Source organism: Dermacentor variabilis, chromosome 4 (assembly GCF_050947875.1).
Source record: "Dermacentor variabilis isolate Ectoservices chromosome 4, ASM5094787v1, whole genome shotgun sequence".
NCBI lineage: Eukaryota > Metazoa > Arthropoda > Arachnida > Ixodida > Ixodidae > Dermacentor > Dermacentor variabilis.
In genome coordinates this window covers 232,036,742-232,051,808 of record NC_134571.1, presented here as the reverse complement: position 1 = coordinate 232,051,808, position 15,067 = coordinate 232,036,742, and the positions used below count along the sequence as shown (strand labels likewise).

The 15,067-nt window shown below is 44.4% G+C and overlaps 1 protein-coding gene across 2 annotated transcripts in view; it reads left to right on the top strand.

Annotated features, from left to right (window-relative positions):
- The first annotated feature begins 7,739 nt into the window (after positions 1–7,739).
- LOC142578158 (uncharacterized) overlaps positions 7,740–15,067 on the top strand; it is a 303,814-nt gene continuing 296,486 nt past the window's right edge. For both annotated transcript variants that reach the window (XM_075687560.1, XM_075687561.1), the window contains exon 1: positions 7,740–7,790. The gene's annotated coding sequence lies outside the window, so the exon portion shown is untranslated. The remainder of the gene's footprint in view (positions 7,791–15,067) is intronic.

The window sequence follows — 15,067 nt, the reverse complement described above, 5'->3', positions numbered from 1 at the left end:
TAATCTTTCGGTATATTACGCAATCGTCTACGAACAAATTAATTGATGATGACTTTACACAGTTAGGGAGATCATTAATATAAATCAAGATGAGTAGAGGCCCCAAGACGGAGCCTTGTGGCACTCCGGATGTAACTGTTAACAATGCAGATGAAGAGTTATTGGTTGTGACATACTGAGTCCGATTAGGAAGAAACTGTTTAATCCAAGACAACACATTTGGGTCAATATTAAGCTGATTAAGTTTATGGATAAGTAGGCTATGACATACGGTATCGAAAGCTTTGGCAAAATCTAAAAAATACAGTCAATATCGAATCCTTGATCTAAGGCGGCAAACAAATCGTTAGTGAAGCAAAGAAGTTGAGTATCGCATGAGAAAGTTTTTCTAAAACCGTGTTGAGATGGATGGAAGAAGGAGTTGCTTTCCAGGAAATCGATGAGGTGAGAATAGATTGCGTTTTCTAAGAGTTTGCATGGAATGCTGGTTAATGAGATGGGTCGGTAGTTCTCGGGACATAATGCGTTACCTGATTTATGTACTGGAACCACCCTCGCCGTTTTCCAGTCTGAAGGAAGCGATGAGCACTGTACTGACTGAGTATTCAGTTTAGATAGAATAATAGATGAAAATAATGCAGTACATTTTAACATTTTTGAATTAATAAGATCAGGACCTGCAGAAGCTGAGATCTTTTGATTATCAATCAAACGGTTAATACCAACCCAATCAAATAATATGGGATCCATAGCACAGAACAAGGAATCAGGAATATTTGGTAAATCGGCAAAGTTATCATCACAAAAGAATGAGGTAAACACTTCATTTAACACAGTGCAACACTCGTTTTCGTCAACATCACTGCCATCTACATGAACTAAATGAATGGAGTCAGCTTTCTTGTCGCCAACAATACTCCAGAATTTACGTAGGTTAGTTAGTAAGAGGGATGGCAATGTGACATTAAAATAGGTTTTTTTGGCATTGCTAGCGGCATAAATGTACTCGGCTTCTGCACGATGGTAAGCATCCCAGCGATCGGCAAGATTGGTTTCTCTGGCACGACGGAAGATACGTTTCTTTTTGTTGCGAATTCACTTAAGGTAATTATTGAACCAAGGTGAGCGTGAGTCATAAGGAATCCGCGTTCGAGGTACATATCGGTTAATTAAATAGAGCAATTTCTTTTTGTAGAGCTGCCAGTTTTCTTCGACAGATCGTTCATCGAATTTGATAAGGTAGTTGCTGTAAACGTTTCCAGTTCACTGGTCATTGAAGGTATGTCAGCGCGGTTATAGTCAACAATAATTTTAGATCGTCTCTTGGTAGATACATGCATTTTAAACGTGAAGTTAATAATGGAGTGATCACTTACACCTTGGAGGTAAGTTAGTTTACAAACAAGGTCAGGCACAGTGGTGAAAATAAGGTCCAGGATGTTAGATGACGTAGAAGTTTTACGGGTGGGTTCATGCACTAACTGTGACAAGTTAAAGTCTGAACAGATATTCAGAAATTGTGCATCCTCGGATGAGCTTTTTTCCAGGGTATGGAACCCGAAATCACTTCTCCACAAAATATTAGGAAAATTGAAGTCCCCCAGAATAAACAAAGGTGACGTAGGGTACCGAACAGTTAGATTGTTGAGAATATCATGTAAATCATCGCAGAAAGATTTTGGTGCCGATAAACTGCCTTCCAACAGGGCATGAGCATCCCTGCTGGTGACGCGACCAGTTGAGCATAGAGCAACCTGTACGACAAAACGACGAAATTGAACATGTGCCTCTGGTCAGTGCCACCAAGTCTACTGAAGTATCCGGCTGGCACGATATTGGTTATATCCCTGCATAGGCGTGGTTCCGCCGACGTCACAGCGGCATCTCCGTGATAGCGATTCTCCAGGCTTGCCTCGATGTGGTGCTAATTACACGCATTTCCTTGGAAAAGCAGCCGCCTTTCCAGCACTGCCGATAAACTGCCCTACAACGGGACAAGTAGGTCCGGGCTGGTGATGCGGCCAGTCGGTCATACAGCAACCTGTAGGGTAAATACGACGGAATTCAACATGTGCCTCTGGTCGGTGCAACCAAGTCTACTGAAGTATACGGCTGGCGTGATATTAGTTATATCCCTGCGTAGGCGTGCTTCCGCCGACGTCACAGCGGCATCTCCGTGATAGCGATTCCGAGGGTTGCATCTATGTGGTGCTAATTACCCGCAAATATTTATAAAAGCAGGTGCCTTTCCGCCACTGCCGATAGACTGTCTTACAACGGGACATGTACGTCCTGGCTGGTGATAGGGTCAGTCGGTCATACAGCAACCTGTATGGAAAAACGAGGAAATTTTAATGTGTCGCTGGTCGGTGCCGCCAAGTCTACTGAAGTACCCCGCTGGCAGGATATTGGTTATATCGCTGCATAGGCGTGCTTCCGCCGACGTCACAGCGGCATCTCCATGAAAGCGATTCCCCAGGCTTGCATCGATGTGGTGCTGATTACACGCGTCTCCTTGAAAATAAGGCTGCTTTGCCGGCACTGCCGATAGACTGCCTCACAACGGGACAAGTACGTCCCGGCTGGTGATAGGGTCAGTCGGCCATACAGCAACCTGTATGGAAAAAGGAGGAAATTGAACATGTCTCTGGTCGGTGCCATCAAGGCTACAGGAGTATCCGGCTGGCGTGATATTGGTTATATCCCGGCGTAGGCGTGGTTCCGTCGACGTCACAGCGGCATCTCCATGATAGCGATTCCCCTGGCTTGCCTGGATGTGGTGCTAATTACACGTATTTCCTTCTAAGAGCCGCTGCCTTTCCACCACTGCCAATAAACTGCCTTACAACGGGGCATGTAGGTCCGGGCTGGTGATGCGGCCAGTCGGTCATAGAGCAACATGTACGGCAAAAACGACGAAACAGAACATGTGTCCCTTGTTGGTGCCACCAAGTCCACTGAAGTATCCGGCTTGCGGCATGTTGGTTATATTCCTGCGTAAGGGTGGTTCTGTCGACGTCGCAGCGACATCGTGATGGCGGTTCTCCAGGCTTGCTTCAATGTGGCACTGATTACACTCATTGCCCTGGAAAAGCCGCTGCGTTGCCGCCACTGCCGATAGACTTCCTTCCAACCGGGCATATGCGTCTGGGCTGGTGAGGCGGCCAGTGGGTCAAGGAGCAACCTGTAGGGCAAAAACGACGAAATTGAACATGTGTCTGTGGTCAGTGCCACCAAGTCCATTGCCTTAGATGCCTTAACTCTATCTGAATAAGCTGTCGCCAAGGTAACTTCGCGTTAATTAGCACGAAAGTTTTGTTTGTTCCACTTCCACAAATGTTCGTGGGTTCGACTCCCACCAAAATTCGTGGGCTCGTGTGCCTTGATTAAGTTCGCCCTAAATAACACCAAAGGTCGTGTTTCAAGTTCCCTATTTAACTCAATCTCAAATAACTCCACCCTAACTTCGATTTAATTAACACCAAAGAGTGTGGGTTCGAGGGCCTCAGTTAGCTCTATCTGAAGTAAGTATTAATTAACTTCACCTTAATTAGCACCAACTGTCCTGGCTTCCACTCCCACCAAAGGTGATGGGTTCGATTTGCTTAATTAACTTTGCCTGTATAACACCAAAGGTCGTGGGCTCGAGTGCCTTTATTTAATATATCATACATAGCTGTTTCTTAATTAACTGTGCCTTAATTGATACCAATGGTCCTGGGTTCGGCTTCCTCCGACGGTCGTGGGTTCACCTCCTACCAAAGGCTGTGGGTTCGTGTGCCTTAGTTAACTCTACTTAACTCTATCTGAAATAACTGCGTCTTAAAAATATTCGCTTAATTAGCACCTACGGTCCTGGGTTCGACTCCAACCGATGTTCGTGGGTTCAACTCCCATCGAAGGTCGTGGGTTGGTGTGCGTTAGTTAACTCTACTTGAATTAACTGTGCCTTGATTCATTTCGCTTTAGTTAACACCAAATGTCTTGTGTTCCAACCCTACCGAATGGCATGGGTTCGAGTGCGTAATTGACTTTGCTTAAATAAGACCAAAGGTCGTAGATTCGACTCCCATGAATGGTTGTGGGCTGCACAATGTCCGTGTCCCGGGATTTTAGTGCCAGAACGCTGGACGGTCAATTTTTCGATAACGAAAGAACAGGACCCATGAGCCAATTAAGGCTCTTGCCTTAAAGTGCAATCGTGACCGATTGGTTAGAGCACCGGGCTGCTATGCTGGACAGCAGAGGTTTGATTCCACTGTCGGTATCGAATTAGTTTCCTTTTACGTATTACGCATTTTAAGTATGAAAGTAAGCTGAAACTGGAACCTACCTTCAAAGCGCCAAGAATGAGTCAGAGGGTGCATCGCAAAAAAAAAAAAAATCTCAGCAGCCTTTCACTCTGTGAAGAAGGATGACAAGCTAAGCTGTGCGTGTGGGCCCCTTAATGGCGAACTGTCCCTCCGCCGCGGGTCGGTCCGGTGTAGCGCTATTTTCGGCATTGGCCCAGGCGTGGCGCGTGCTTAACGCCTGCTTCACCTCCGCCGCGAGTCGGCCCGGCCTTGCACTCTCTCCGGTATCAGCCCACGTATGGGGAGTTTTTTTCTTAACACAACGACACGAAAATTTCCTTATACAGCTTCGCTGTAAAAAAAAGTGTGCATACCATATGCAATAGATGTCGTGCGAAGCATGAAGATACACATATGGTATATGAACGTTGTTAGTTTCTCTTATTGTTCTTGCTTATGAAATCTACTGTGTCACGCTTTCGGGCGTGTTTTGTTCTGCTGCATGGGGCTCTACTACCATTGATTATAAGAGTTACTGCTTATGCCAAACAATGGGACCATATACAGCAGATCTAATTGATGGTGATAATGTTCTGCTTGAAAGGCAAGAGCCTTGACGTATGCCGACTGATGGAATAACAAATGCAGATGTCCATCCAGTCGAAGGTGTTGAGGTGTCACTATAAATTTGTATACCTCGACGGTGATAATCATGTAGGCGACAGAGAGCTTAAGTTTTCGCCACAGCTTTATTAAGCAACTATTAAATGACATGCTGCGTTTTATTAACAGGTTTCTACTTCAATCACACCCAAGAGCCAACCATATTTATGCAGGTATTGTCGTCATTTATTGCACGGTTACGCAGAACAGACCTACGCTCCCCTCTACTACTGGGTGGGTCAAATTTTCGTGCTATGTAATCCAGTTTGCTTCAGTAAATGTATTGCAGCTCCAGGAATGCTTGCAGGCGGTTGTTCTCGAGTCTGTGTTATGAATGACGAGGATATAACGATCACGACGACATCACGAACACGACCCATAGTGGCCCTTGCTGGTAGACAACTTGGTCACTCATTCGGCGTAGACAGACAGACAGACAGACAGACAGACAGACAGACAGACAGACAGACAGATAGATAGATAGATAGATAGATAGATAGATAGATAGATAGATAGATAGATAGATAGATAGATAGATAGATAGATAGATAGATAGATAGATAGATAGATAGATAGATAGATAGGGTAAGAACAGCTAAAATAGGCAAAGAATGCCAATCATAATAAAACTGCTCATACCAAGTCGTTGTTGCGAAAATTAGCGTCAGTGAATGTTATTCTTGTTCTGCTGGCGGTAGAAGGTTTCACACATTGAAGCAGATTTCATAAATTTTTCCTGAAAGACTGTTTGTTGTGCAACAACAAGGTTCCAATAATTTTTCCTCGGGTTCTCAATGTTACAGTGGTGTTTGTACTCATGAGATGTTAGGGTTATTCTAATCTTCTACGTTTTTCCGAAAATAAACTTTACAGCTTTGTTTTGTATATGGTTGAATTGGAAACCTTATTTAGTGTGTGTCCCACAGTCGTGACGCATATTCAGCTTGCTTTTGACGCCGAAATTACACGCTAAAATATTGATGCTGAGTGGAGCGTTCCCCCGCTTTCTTTATAAAAACATAATTTTTAATGAGCTTAAACAGACATCTGTAATGTACGTGGACCATGATAATCTAATCTTTAGTTTTACGGATAGTCTGATTTCGACGGTAATAAGCGAATATGTAGAGGAGATTTTCGTTTCTAGTGAAATGAAGCAGCACAGTGTTCTCCCTGTATAACTCCATACTGCAAATTTCAAACCACTTATCTATTGCCACAATCTTCGACTGCAAAGACTTGGGTCCTTGTATGTTCTGCTTTGTGTATATGTGCAATGCTATTTAATGAGCTTTTAACCAGTGCAATGTATCTATGCAGTAATTATTAACTATAATCAAATACGATTTTGAAGGAAATAATTGTAATTGTAATCCGTTACCATTGATCTGTAGCCTGTACGAAGTTGACAGGTGCCCGACTATAGCTTTCGCTGCACAGTGAACGAATAACAGCCTGAATTGACGAGTACGGGACGAAAACGCGGCATACACATCGCAGTTGTAAGTCAGCTCATTCGTGTGCCGCCCCATTGTCTCATCTTTGTAAATTCGCGCTAATATTTGTTTACTATTCACCGGAACCAACTAGCCCACCAACGAGCTTTAATCTGTCCTACAGATTCGGCGGAGGGTGTACATAAGATGGCCCAAAGGGACACCGTCACAAGCAGCGGCACGCATTCAAAACACGTCGGTGTTCTTCTGGCGGACCCAGTACCTGTCGACGCGAAATGGTTCCACTAATACCATGGTTTGGTACAGTTGATGATGTCTCTGCGCTGGCTTCTCGTTCTTGCTTAGATCTTGCGGAGCGTTTTTGAAAATGTTTCAAAGCAACTGTGAAGCCGTTAACATCCATCTAAGGCATTAGCAGTGTTCAATGGCGCTTAAGCGGTATATCAGTAATGCTAGTGACCAATTCTCAAGAAACTTATGCTGCATACGTAAGACATAAGGCGGGCAACTGTTAGAACATTCTTGAGGCGATCAGCGCGGAAATAACACTTGTCACAATAGACGAACACAATGCCTCAAGAACGGTATAAAAGCTCGCCCAGCAAGCCATCCTACTTGAGACGCTGCACACAACATGGAACGACTTCGAAGGCCCGTGTATTCAGCGAGGGTCTTGTGCAGTTCAGGTTTCCTTTAGGTGGTAAGGGCGTCCACTAGGAAACTTCCCGAGCTTCGTGCCTTAACTAAGACAGAGGAATCAGTCGCGGTATAATTTGATTTCGTCGGCTTGTGAGTCACTACATGGCGCCTGAGTGTGTCACGTCTTCTTTTCGTCCTTGTCTTTTTCACGTGCTATAAGCCTCACTATATAGGCAGGCTCCCTTACAAGTTGTTAGTCCTCACTGCTGCTGCGGTAAGTAAAACCAGCGATAAAGTCAAGCAATTATCATAGCCAGACACGTCACGCTTATCAGGCAACGATGGTATTTATGTAGCCATGATTTAGCCAAAAGGAATAGTGAGAAAAAGAGCCATCGCTGAATTCACAGTTTTTCAGAAGAGCATTCTGACAATATTTGGCTGTCTTTACCAAGTTCGCTCTTACAATTGGCGGCGCCTGTTAGCTCAGCATAGAAAACTTAATAAATACGGGAGTGCGCTGCCGAAGCCAACACCCGAGCCGTCTAGAGCACGCTCGTGCTTTGTAATAATTCTTGGAGATGGTTATGTGGCAGTGGTTATTACCAAGCGCAATAAGTGTTCTATCTTGAGTATTTTGCGCTCTTGGCTTATCATATTGTGACTTCTTTGAATTTCTTGCAGAGTACGAGAGCGGCTCCCTGTTTTCGTCTGCTTCAACTAACATCGAACACAAACTGTGAGTGCATTCCTACTACATTCACACCTTCGTGCATGCCTGTGGCTATCAGTCAGTTCACAAACTCTGCTAGTAAGGAATAAATGTGTGGTTACGAGAGCTTATTGACCGCAAATGCCACTACGTTTCGTCGGAGTGTGTCTTAGAAGTAGCTGCGATGCAGCTCATATGCGTGACATGTCGCTCGTGTAATCATTGTGAATCAATTAGTGCGCTGCTGCAATTATTTGTGCCACCATAACGTGCGCGTTCTCCATATCTCGATGGTGTTTGTCATTCTGTAGAATTCCCTTCGCCACTTTTTTCATAGCCTCCGAGGATACACCGAAAACCAACGGCTGACTACTCCTTGAGAAAAAGGATAAGCTCTTATATTTAGTAATTTTACGTTGCTATCTACATTGCCAGATGAAACGCTCGAGAAGATGCAGCGTTTCCTTTTTGTAATAATTTATTTGCTTTTTTTATTCATTTATTCGCCGTTTGTTTCATTAGTTATTCCTAACATCAACAACCATTTTGCTTCGGCAATTTTAAATTTTAGTGCCTCCAAAATTCTTTTGCTGCCTTTTCTCGATCGGCAGTAGAAGGCACTTCCATAAAAAGGCTGAATGCTCAGCAAGCGAATTCCATCTCCTCAAACTTATGCATTCCTTCACAGACTTTGTCCTGAAAATGAAAGCATTTTCCTTTAAGAGGCTTCCTATTTCCTTTCATGTAAAAAAGAGACCACCTGACATGCTACGACCAATTACTATCATTTTATTTTACTCAGCGATTGACACTGCTAGTCTACTCTCTTCAGTAGTAGTAGAAAAGCTTTATAGTACAAAATATGACGAGCGGTCTCGAGGCTCGTCGAGGCCCTGTTCATGGGCTCCGCTGGCGCGAGTTCTTCGGCTCGCCTGCAGCGGGCAGTAAGGTCCCCCTACAACTTTTGAGGTGGCGACATGTGCCGCACGCGCCGCCTAGGAAGTTCCCGTAGCAGACGGCGTCCACGCTAAACCGCGGCATTCGCGAAGTGAAAAAAATATCTGCACACGCGCGGAAATAAAACCTACTGGTGCCTGACGGTGGTGAAAAACGAAAGAAGGGCCCGAACTGCTAAATCTAGTCCTTTAGTTTCAAATGAGCGCTGAAAGAAAAACGTTAAAGAGAGCGGAATGAGGGCTTGATCGCCTCGATTCTGCATGTTTACACTTCGGTCGTTTGCGCTCAGTCACCGCGCGAGCCTTGGTGGTTGCTTGCACTTAACGCCGTTTGCTCTCTGAATTCTTTTGCTTGTAAGTGTGCTGCATACACATAGCGGTTACTTTGCGCGAAGAATTCGTGTAAAAAAGAAGGCTGACAGTCGCTTGGACCGAAAAACTTTCGCCATAACGTCGCTGAAACGTGCGACCCTCCCGGCAACTAAACAACATCCTGTGTGTGTGTGGAAACCCGTGCGCCAACAGCCTTCTTGCCGCTGAGTGTGTGTGTTGTGTAGCGATTACACGACGACTGTTGTGTTTTGTGGTTCAATGCCACGAGCCAGTGCAACTGTCGTGAAATTCTGAAGCGGCGGTATGGATCTTGTCAGCGAGTCTCCTCGATTGTGTTCGGGTTGCCAGCACGGTCTAATCTCGCGACACACCGACATTGAGCGTACTGTGTGCGCGCGTGTGAATGCGGTTGACTGTTCTCGCGAACCGTGCGCCGTCGCCACGTAAACTTGAATCATGACGCGCATTCTTGTGTTTTTGCCTTTTCGTCTCCATGCACCGCTACAACCCCGTAAGAATTAGAGGCCACTTATACGAAACGCACGCGGATTGGCCTAGCTATTACTGCACTGTGTTTTGCTGGTAATCCTGTATCGCTTCTTGCGTTTTTCTTATGTTAATTTGCAGTTGTGTGTTTTTCATCAGTAAAAGGGCATCGCCGATTACTGAAACATCTCCGAGTGTAAGGGAAACTTGGAAGGGGAATGATCTCGCAGCTGTATGTAAGGTATTTGGTATATTGTATTATGCTTTATTATTTGATGGCCAGTAGCAGTGGTTATGCATCATTTGCTATTATAAGCAGAGTAATACAGGCACGTAGCAATATATTTATTCACATATGCAATGCAGAACATACGATTAGGATATGCAGAGTTGAAAATGACTTTTTGTACATATTGTAAAGCGCAGTTAACAACGCGTGCACAAACAAAGGAAAATGAAAAAGTAGAATTCGCTGCCAAAATTTTTTATTTTTCATAGCGCGTAACGCAATCCGGATATTTGTCAGCGAGTTAATGCGTTTCGGCCCCACTATGTACTTGCGTGCTATTCATACTGCACTTGCTAAGTCAACGGGTTCATAATGCACTAAAATCAATAATCTCAGGAAACTTCGGCCGTCAACATTTATGCGCGCGAATGAAATACTATCGCAGCTCTGCACACACGGGTGTATACTTTCTCTCGCACCTTCGTTTCGCTCTGCGTTACTTTCCTCGCATATGGTCGCGCAATTATCGACAGTTGAGTCTTTCGGTCCAATTCTATGCGACCACATTTATCTTCTGGTTAGGTTTTGTTTACCGCGAGGGATGCAAAATAACTTCTTGCCGTCCTCTGTCTGATCTCAGCACCCACCCGCACAGCAACACGGCATTTCGGTCCTTCGCTTCCTAGGTCATTCTGGGCTATTCAGCGGGCTCATAACGAACTAAAATAAACAACCTCCACCTACTCCGACCATCAACATTAAAGCACGCGAGTGAAATACTATCACAGCTCAGTACCCACACGTGTATACTTTTTATCGCACCTTTGTATTGTTCTATGTTACTTGCCTCGCATAGTCATACAGTTACCGATGGTTCAAAGTCCTTCCGTCCCCAACTCTGTGCAACCATACTTTTCTTCTGGTTAGGTTCTGGTTGCCGCGCGGGATGCAGAATAACTTCTTGCCATCCTTCGTCCGGTTTCGGCACCCAACCGCACAGAAACAAGGCATTTCGGCACTCTCGGCACGAAATTATCGCAGCAATGTGCATAGCACAACAAGCCAAACGCGCGCACTTCGCCCGGTACGCCGGAACTTTCATGGTGACAAAGGGGAGGAGCAAGGTCACATGTCACCGATCAGCCTATCACTGGCGTCGTCGGCAGGATCAAAGCCTTTGTGTACTTTAAACTTATTGAGGGATATTAGTATGCAACCCTCCGGGGCGCCTCCTCCAAGTTGGAGAGGAAGGCCTCCCATCCCCTTCGCGTTGTGGTGTCATCAATGTTTTCTTGAGGCTTCAGTGTAAAATTCCGTTTATTAAGGTGAGTCACTAGAGTTTATTCACACGTGTACTTGTCTTTATCGGGCGACACGTTTCACCGCCAGCAAATGTTATCGCACAGCGCAGGACGCGCCTGCATGCATCAGAAGTTTCTGGAATGTTATCGATGGTTCCATCCGCTGTCTGTGATCAAACCTTGTGTAATCTGATTGTATGTGCGCGCGACGCGAGTAATGTAGAACTTTGTGGAAGACACGCGGGTCCCAGCGATTACTCTGGAACGTTCGACGATTGCTGTATAAAAGCCGACGCGCTGGACCCGCTCACCAGATTTCGACGATCGCCGACTGTGTTCGCCGTTGTCGCCATTCTTTAACTGTAGCCTGTTTTTGTGGACACAGGTTCGCCCAATAAAAGTTAGTTTCGTCTTTCGCAGTATTTTTACTGTGTTCTTTATACGGTCACTACGACGTGACATCTTGTGGAGGTGCTTTTCGTTCATGTACCGGCCGCCCCCGACAAGCCGTGATCCAAGCCTGGACCGCAAACAGAACACCGACGTAGTCGCGTACCATCGAGCAAGCCGCTGTCTTCAACAGCTGCGCCCGGAGCGCGGACTTCTCCCTGAGAAGGCCAAGATTGTGGCCAAGGCAACCCTAATGGCAGCCCCAGCGTCCCCCATCGTGCTGCAGCAGCCCAGGGAGCCTCCGACGTTCCGCGGTTCAACATTCGAGGACCCGGAAACCTGGCTTTCGACGTATGAGAGGGTCGCTGCATTTAACAGCTGGAACAGCGACGACAAACTACGACATGTCTTCTTCGCATTAGAAGGCGCTGCCAGGACGTGGTTCGAGAACCGAGAAGCCACCTTAACGACCTGGGACCTTTTCCGAAGCGGCTTCCTGCAGACATTCACAAGCGTCGTACGCCGAGAACGAGCCCAAGCACTACTAGAAACCCGAGTGCAGCTGCCTAATGAGACAACCGCGATTTTTACAGATGAGCCGCCTATTCCGCCGCGCTGACCCTGAAATGTCCGAAGAAAAGAAAGTCCGCCTACTGATGCGTGGTGTAAAGGAGGAACTTTTCGCCGGAACGGTGCGGAGCCTACCGAAGACCGTCGAGGAGTTTCTTCGCGAGGCCACTAGCATCGAGAAGACACTGGAAATGCGGAACCGGCAATTCAACCGCCGCACGAACTCGACAAACTACGGCAGAGCTGCGTCACTGGCCACCGACGACCTGCGCGAGACTATCCGAGCGGTCGTGCGGGAGGAGCTACAAAAGTACAAATAGTACAATACAGGCAGTGGTTCTTGATGCCCCAATAAGCGATCATTTGCCCTTATATTAAGTCCTTGACAACATAACTAATAAGAGGAGTCGAACTTTTCCTGCTGCTTATTTTCAACAAATAAATCCACGAACCTTATCCGCTTTCAGAAACGAAATTAGCACAATAAATTGGAGTAACGTTCTACCTTCCTGCTCCTCTGATCTCGCTTATGATAACTTTTTGATGCCCTATGTTCTGTGTATAAAAAACATTTTACTTACAAAGCCTTTAAGAGACCGAGGCGGGCGCGCAAGCCTTGTATTTCTTCAGCAATACTTAATGTGATAAAAGAAAAAGATAGGTTATATCGAGCGTTTCTGATTAAGGGAGACCCGGATAAATTGAAAGCTTTCAAGGCATACAGAAACAAACTCACTAACATACAGATACAAGCCGAACGTAATTATTACTTCATGATTTTTGTTGGTGTCATAGATTCCAAACAAATGTTGAACAAACTAAATTCTATCATATCTGCTAGACAAGTTACTAACGATATTTGTGAGCTCTCTATCAACAATGAATTATACAAGGTGCAGTTCTAGCAAACAAGTTCAATGAGTATTTTACCTCATTGGTTGACAGTACTCCAAATTGTGATTCATTCGATTATTTGCCTCCCCCACTGACTGATTCTTTGTTTGCGAATCCCACAGATGCGCAGGAGGTCGTCAGTGTTTTTCGCAACTTCAAAATGAGTAAAAGCGAGGACATAGATGGCTTAAAATTAGAACCTATAATATTTATCATGGAACCTATATGTGTCTGCTTAGTTCACATTTATAATCTCGTGTTTGCCACAGGAGTGTTTCCCCAAAGAATGAAAACCGCTAAGGTAACGGTTTTCAAGGGCGGAGACAAGGGCATTTTATGTAATTATAGGCCCACATCAATTTTGACGGTTTTTTCTAGGGGGTGCGAAAAACTTATTTTCATTCGACTGTCTAAGTTTTTTAATAGAAGTATGGTTATTACGTCGTCACAATTTAGCTTTCACTCAGGCCTGTCTACAGAACGTGCCTTACTTTACCAAAAGGAATTGATTTTAAGGAATGTGGAAGCAAAAAAAACTTACCCTAGGAATATTCCTAGATTTCTCCAAGGCATTTGACAGGATAAATCATGCTACAATATTAGATTAACTCCAATGTTATGGAGTTCGTGGTGTCATTTTAACTTTAATCAAAAGCTATTTATTTAATCGGCAACAATGCGTCTCAATCAACCGAGAGCTATCATCACCCATGAAAGTTAAAAATGGGGTACCTCAAGGAATCATATTGGGACCCCTGTTTTTTAATATTTTTATTAACGATATTGTACAAATTGACAGCTTTGTAGATTATGTAATCTACGCGGATGATACCAGTCTCTTTTTTTCTGGTTAAATGACTGATGACCTCATCGTGTCTGCAAATAAAGTGCTAAATAAAATATATGCATGGAGTTTAGCAAATTCACTACACATTAACTGCTCTAAAACCAACGCTGTACTGTTCCGTGCGAAATTCAAAGTATACGAAGCGACTCTCAAGCTAACCCTTAAAAATAACGAAATTGAATTTTCCCAAACTGTTAGAACTCTCGGTGTTCTCTTCCATGAACATATGGCATGGAATCACCATACGGAACACATAAGCCATAAACTTTGCAGAGTTTTGGGTGTGCTGCGTCGGTGAAAAAAAACTATTATTATATAACGCTCTTTTTTCTTCGCATTTGCACTATTGTTATCTGGTTTGGTGCAAAGGCTCTAAAGCATCATTAAATAATCTGTGCGCGCTGCAAAAAAATGCCCTGAGGTGTATTCAAGGTGTATCGCAAAACGCACACACTGCTTCATTATTCATAAAGTATAGAATTTTAAGAGGGAACATTTATTACGAATATAAGCTCTTGTCAACTTTTAAATGAGAAATACGCCGAGGAAGTACCCTCTTACATACGTTGGCCGATTTGCAACCAAATCCGGCCAGTCGCCTTACCCGACATACAGAGAGTTGGCATGTACCATGTCCTCGTACTAATTATGGACTGCGAGCATTACTATTCTGCCTTCCGAGTTTACTGAACAAATGGAAAATAACAATTGAAAGCTTACGTAATTTGTCCAATACTGATATACTACATAGACTGTCCTGAATGTCCTCTTCATATAATATTAGATCCCTTTTGCGATAGTTAGTTAATGTCATGCAATTATCTATTGCTTTGTTGTTTAATGTATTTTTTATATATTTCATAGTTTTCTTTCGCGCTTTGCTGTGACGGGCCACATGCGTGTTCCTTTTGTATTGTCGCTCTCCGCTGCCTGTAATTTTGTTGAAACGTTGTTTTCCGGGTGATTTGGCCAGTCAAGCTATTAGTTTATTATTTGATTCTCGTTCTGTTCATATTTATGCAACAAAAACTATGTTTTTGCTCCACAATTGTTATCTGTATCGCCACCCTCACGCAATACTCCTTCTGGAGCCTGTGAGGTATATGAAATAAAAAAAATAAATGCAGCTTTTTTTCCATCACACTTAACCACGTCCATGTGCACTTTTATGTACCTGCCATGTGGTTGAATAAACTCAAACTCAAACTGAAAGCTGTTCCCTTCATCACAGCCTCAAGCGCTTCAATTGCCGGCGCCGTTCGTGAGGCGCTACAACAACTCGGAGTAGCCCCTGAATC